Below are 7,206 nucleotides of genomic sequence, written 5' to 3' on the forward strand. Positions count from 1 at the left end.
TACGGTCATTTAAACAAGTGTCTGCAATTAGTTTCAAGGGCAAGCAGAAAATAAATAGTCTTATATTTGCCACATTGTGACGAAAACTACTGATTTTATTAAATCCCTATGGGTTTCATGAGAAAACGGTGAACGAGATAACGGTTGAAAGTGGTGACTCAATTTGTATGTCACGGAAACAATCTAGCAGTCTAAACAAATCCAGTTTATAGTCTAATTGTGACTAATTAATGTTCTCTATCTCTAAGAATGTAATTCAAGCTATGTTTTTGTGTTTTGCAGACATATTTTCTTTTTTTTTAAATGGAAATTTATATAGAGACTATGATAGCACTATCAACACTGTGTTTGAAAGATGACAAGACTATAAAATGCCTTACGGATCTGTTAGAGGATCGAGGAAACAATTTGGTCATTTAGCCAGTTTTTCTTTTACCTGCCTTTGGCTCATGACCTTGAAAATTTAATGAAATCACTAACTATGTCAAAAACATTTGCCCCAATAGTTGGGCTAAATAATACTTGTCATTCTTCGGCTACGTAGCTTAAAGCGCTATCTAAAAATTTGGTATATGGAAAGAAAAATAAAGGTAGCAGTAAATCCCATGTCTTTTGATGAATGCCTTATATATTAGGCTTACATAAATTTTAGGAACTATTAGTTTATGTGCCAGACTATTCTATAACATCAAAACTCTTGGACTTTTGGCGTGATTTTATAGTTTTTTCGATAGAAAATTTATGGTGAGATAACATCTTTCCTTATTTCTGATGGGGCCTTCCAAGAAAAGGACTACTGCAAGAGCGGGCAATTCTATAAGACATGTTGATGGGTGCAGTCTAACTAAACTGTGCTATAGTTTTTTTTATCATACGTTTTGCATCTGAGCTATATCCGGTGACGGATCCAGTGGGGGGTGAGGGGGGCGCACGCCCCCCTTAGCGTAGTCTAAAGTAGTGTAATTTACTTAATTAACTCAAGTGTGCGTTAATTAAACTTACTCTTCGCGCAAGTTTATCGGATCAACCTATTTTGCCCCCACCCCCCTAAAAAATCCTGGATCCGCCCCTGGCTGTATTCGCTTTTTAATGAGAAGCATCTGAACCAAGAAAAGGGGATTTATCTTAGATATTGCAAGTTTACACTATGTTTGCTGTTTGTTGTGGAAAATACGCACGTTTTGTGTGTTTATGGCACAATGGCAATTTCTCGTCACTTGAAATTGTGCAAGCAAAGATAGTTTAGATCACAGTCTTATCCTATTGTTTTATTAGGGAATTTTTTGTTGTTATTAGATTTTTTTCTTTTTTTATGTTATCCTACAATTTACATTTATTACACAGTGGGATAAACATGAATTACTATCATCATTGTCATGACAGGCCAGATTTTAATCACTAGTATGCCTTAGAACTTGAAGATAATCGTGAACCGCCTTATATTGGCTTTTTAATTTTCAGAAATCCTTTCAGCTTTGAGATTTTTATTTATACCAAACCCACATACAACGACTGGTATTTGCTTTTTTCTTCGAACAAACCTTTTTGTTTAAAAATGGAACGACAGTATTCATAGTTGATTCGGTTCTGCAAGTATGTTCTCTCCTGACATAGTTCCAGAGCATAAATATGTCATGGATATTTTATTTTACAATAGATATTACTGGAATATATTTTTGATATTAGAATTCAAAGCGCAGAAAAGACGTGCTAACACCATTAGAAGACCCCCAATGGTGTTAATACACTATTGTGTTAACTTCAGCTGGATACCATGATATCCAGCAGACAGTATCCCTTGGGATCCCATATGAAAAGGAAAAAACTATCGCTAGTATGTGCGTAGTGCATGGTTACCGCTAGGAAAACGGTCTAACTGTTCACGGATTTAGGCATCCGTAAATAAGTTCTAAGGCGAGAGAGGAATTTGGGACAATTTTGGAGGCACCCACCCGCCCAGAGTCTCGGTCAAGTGACCCAAAAATTTGAAAAAACTGTGAAAAATTGAAATTTGCTCAGAATGCGGGGCTGAGCTTAGGCAATGAATAGGTACTATTTGGAAGATGAAAATGGTTTTAAACGATTGTTTGCCTGTTAATTCAAACAAATTAATGGTCCTGTGTCAATTCTAAATTCTTGGTCAACCTTCCTAAGACCATAGGCGGGCGTGCCTTGTTTGCCTCTCCTTCCAGGCAATCTAACAGTCCTATGTAAATTTTGAATTCTTTGTCAGCCTGCCTAAGACTCTAGGCAGGCGTGCCTTTCCAAAAACTAACACACAAGTATTTGTCCAATAAGAGAGTCTATATTCCAAAATTCAGCACAAACATTAGAAAATTTGGTAAAATAGGCTTGATGTCACTTTTAACAACTTTAATAAAATACAAAGTTTTCCAACCAGCTAAGGATAAAACCAGTCCCATTCTTGATGTAACGTTTGTATTCCATTGTTCTTGCAGTTACATTCGTAAGGACCAACTAACAATCAGGAAGACAGGCTATCTGGACAAAAAAGTCCAATTGATCCATGAGATTAGGGCAAAGTTTCAAGCCAAATTCGTGACGATGCTTTGTAAGGAATTCTGATATAAAGACGTCTTAGCCAGCTTGTTTATGCTTATGCAAGAAAAATTTGGGACAATTTATTTACTAGCAAATCCCATGGATACTGGGATAACTTTTTCATTATCGGTATGTCCGATAGTTTTGACTATACCTGTATCCAATAAGTCTTTAACAAAGACCACTTCTTATTCATTAAATTAAAAAATCAAGTTTTTCAACTGAAAGTAATGCGCAACATTAAAGCTGAAAACGAACAAACATGATTCCGTATTTGAGAAGGACTGCCCCTCCCTCAACCCTCGCTCCTTACGCTAAAATCTTAAAGTTCTTTAAAAATATTTACCATTCAAATTCAATAGCCCTTGGGTTTGAGCACCCTTCACAAAAAATTGTGTCAAAGAGTCAAGCTTTAGTGTAGAGAGTGAGTGGTGAGGATGGGGCGTCCTTCCTTATATAAAGAATAATTCCTCTTCCTTTTAAGTTTTAATATTGCTCCTCACTTTCAGCTGAAAAACTTTTTTTTCAAGAGCAAGGGCTGAGGAAGGGGCAGTCTACCCTATATACAGAATAATTTTTCTTTCTTTTAAGTTTTAATATTGCTCCGTACTTTCAGCTGAAATAGAATTGTCTTTTTTTATTTAGTTTCTAAACGTTTTTCAAATCATTCCAGGACTTCCACCCCTCTCCCCCCCCCCCTGTGTTATGTTTCTACAATTGTTGGGAAATTCCCAACAAAAGCTTTACTCCCCACGGAGAATCCCCCCGCGGAAAGTCCCTCCCGCAGAAAATACCTCCCCCGCCCAAAAAAAAGAACAAAATCCGTATGCTTCCTAACAATGAATACTATATGTGAAATTTGGGTAAATTACATAATTTACAGCCATTTCCCCGGAGACTAAGAGGGCCATGTCATTCCAAGGCTATTGAACCGTCATTGAACCGTTCAGCAATTTTGAATCAAATGATACTCTCAAAATTTTGGTCATATATCTTTGGGAAAAAAGGGGGGTGGGAAGCAGCCTAGTTGCCCTCCAGTCTTTTATGTCACTTAAAAGGGGGTCTAGAACTTTTAATTTCCCATCAAATGAGCCGTCCCTCGATCGCCCCTGGAAAAAATATAAATAAACACGCATACGTGATCTTTCTTCTAGAAAAAAATTGCAAAATTCAACATATTTGTATATAAGAGCTTGAAACTTCTACAGTAGGGTTCTCTGATGCGCAGAATGTGATTTTGTAGCTTTCAATAAGATCACTTGACTTTATGGGGGTGTTTATTCTCTTTTTGGGAAATTGGGTGAATTCCACTTAGCATCAGGTTTTTCATTCAGTTACGTTTTCATTGTTGCTTCAGGTAAAGGTTCGTCTCTTTTATTTTTCTAAGGTTCTCTTTTACATTGTTCAGCGGACTTTTGTTTTACTTTTTATTCTTTTTATTTGCACCGAGCTCATCTGAGTGGATTGTTCAGTCAAAATATTTGCATTTTTCTTTCTTTTTTTTTTACTGGCTTTCAGGCCACCTTTTTTTCGCTGTTCTGCATTTTGCCATGATTAGCCAGTGTGGTCTCAGAAATTACCTATGCCCTATAGAAAACCAATTCATCAACCCTGAATTAAGGACGAAATTGCAATCAAAAAATAATTTCATAAAATTACAGCTAGTCAAATTTTTTATTTACTGTTCAATATTACCTAAAAACTAAATTACAATCCAATATTTTAGTTCTAAAGCAAAAAAGCTGGAAAAAAACTTTACAAATAATCCTACAATTAACCAAAATGAAACTATCGTTTGCTGAGAGTGGTTTTGCCAAATCAGTTTTTCCAAAATTCCGAGAAAAACGAGTTTGAAAATTTTGATATTTGTATCTCAAATCGGCACTAGCTAGAACACTGATTTTTGTCTTAAAATTAAGAGGAAAAATGTCATATATTGTTGTGCTTACTTTTATCGGCCTGAGATGAGCCGTTCTTGCGATAAAACAGAATGAATATCAGCTTCGACAAAACCGTCTGAAAATTTATGAACATAGGTAAGATATGGCACAACGGATTTGGCTCAACGTGAATTAGAAATACGACTTTCGAAAAAACTTATTTCATCTGATAGACAAATTTTAATATCAATAATTAACTTGCAGTTTTACAATAAAATACAGCAAAAGATCCACGGGAGGTTTCACTTAGCGAGAAGCTCCTTGGAATTTCAAGTTTCAACATTTGAAGGCAGAGACTGCTTCGGGACAATCTATGATTTTAGCTGAAGTACTAGGTACCTAAGCTCGGATACAAATTCTAATAAGATTTTTCACCTATACCACATATACTGTTGGCATGAAACGGTAAAGTGATGCTACGTCTTTTGTTTTTGCTGTTGGCTTTTGAACTACTGTGCTAGAAGGTACAGGAGGCAACAACCTTTCCACAACACTCACTGCTGACACATTTGGCAATGACCTCTTTTGGCTAGCCTCTAGTGCAATCAGCGCTACATAAGAAGTAGTTTCTGTAAAGGAAGTTTTATAAAACACACTTTTGAGCAGTCCTTGCTTAAACTTTAGTAACTTTACCTTTGAAACTGGCACTAAGCTATACTTATAGTACTTGGACATTTTAGCGTAATCAAAAACTTCTGCTCATTTGAATAAAGACAAACGGGTCATGGGGCTGAACAATCTAAAGCTTTTTGTCAAGAAGTAGCGAAAAGACATCCTTGTGGCTCAAAGATCTTTCAATGACGCTGTTAACAGCAGCGACTTCCTGAATTGTGCCGCGGCCAGGCTCAGAATACTTTATTGTTATGCTCATTACGTGCCAATGCTTCCTCAGGATGTCTTTCATCATGTAGTTCATTACTTGATTTCGATTTTGAGGCACACATGAACCTGACAATGTAACATTTCAATTGTAACATTTCAGGCAAATACTAATTAATACTGCTGTACATACCTCTGCCTCAGAATACCTAATTCTTACCTGTCTGTTTCAAAAATATCTTAGAAAATTGAGATTTTCATTCTCTTGGGCCTCATGACTAAATAAATACCTTGATCACCAAGATAAGAAAGATCGGCTTTTTATTCTCCAAGGTCACGTTCAGCAAATCAGCAACCTTTGGCAAAACTGAACATGTGAATGCGATTCGGCAAAACCGCTTTAAACAATATGCGATTTGGCATAGAAGAATTGCAAAATGCAGACAGCTAGAGAAGACTAACATCCATATCAATCAGACCATTCGAAAGATTTTTTTTTTACACAAGATAGTGTTTGTAACTCAGTTTGTAACTTGTAACTCAGACAAAAACTGTTATAATCGATAAAATCACTCTCAGCAGAAGCAATGTCTATTAGAAAATGAATATAAATTTACAGAAAGTTTTTCTAAGAAACTGTTTTAAAAAAAAGTAAAAAGTGATATTAAACCCAAAACAGGCAGAAATAAAGTCATATAGTAAGTCAAACGAACAAAAACCATTATGAGTGAATAAACAAAACGTAAAACAAACTGAAATTGACAAGAATAAGCAAGTCAAAATCAGAACGAGAAGAAATTATAACGAGTTGGAATACCGTGCTTTTAAACCCTTTGAAGGTTAGATTGTCCTTTGCACCTAATCTTACGACTATATCTGGCAGTAAGAAAAATAAACACAGCAGCCATAACAAAAAAGAAGAAAGTAGCCACCAAGTATCATAAGTGCCAAATGCTACACTGAACAATGAAGTAGCTTACACCAATTGGTGAAGAGCTCACAGTCTGAAAGAAATATCATAAATCTTCAAGAAACAAAAAAAAGTAATACAGCATCTTCAGGATTATCACAAATAAGCTAATAAAATGATCAAATTTAATAAGACAGTATTATAAAGAGAATTTCAAATTCAACTAAATTACGCCACTGCGACAAGTTTTTCCACTAACCTTGCACTTTTTTATTTGACAGGTGGAGAAACATTAAATAAATAATAGCCAAATGTTTTTTTAGTTGTTTTCTATCGTGGAAGAAGTTTGTGTAGGTAAATTTGATTTAACTTTATTTTGATTTTTTTTCTTTTGCTTCTTGCCCGATCTGCTGTTGATATTTATGAGTCAAAATAACACTTCCGTTTTCAGTTGTAATTGGATGCAGTTGTATTTGGAATAGGCTACATGTTTTGTTCCCTAACTTAGTTATAACTATCTGAAAATATTGCAAGACCTTTTTTGGACGAAAAATTTAGATTCTTCCCCTTCTCTAATCTTCACGAAAATATTATCAAAATACCCCTAAAATGAAAAACACTTAATAATTTTTTTAATTGCTTTACAAGCGATATGTCATAAAACTATATCAGTTAAAATAAAAACTTAAAGGGAAGCAACAGAAATTACTTTGAAAAACGACAATTCTCCAAATAGTCTTACTTTTAAAAGTTTGGAGTAATATTAAAACCTACACCAGCAAAAATAAATTCATTTTATTTTCAAATACAATTTTAACACAGTTTACTGCAAATGAATTCATAAACATTAAAAGAACAGAAATTGAAATGAACAATCAATTAAAAGTACAACAGAACAAAAACCATCATGAACAAATAAATGGACTTTGAATCGAATTGAAATTAAAATTAATATAGAAATAAACTACCAGAGAT

The sequence above is a fragment of the Artemia sp. Qi Xiang Cuo genome, chromosome 18 (genome assembly GCF_049724085.1).
Source record: "Artemia sp. Qi Xiang Cuo chromosome 18, ASM4972408v1, whole genome shotgun sequence".
NCBI lineage: Eukaryota > Metazoa > Arthropoda > Branchiopoda > Anostraca > Artemiidae > Artemia > Artemia sp. Qi Xiang Cuo.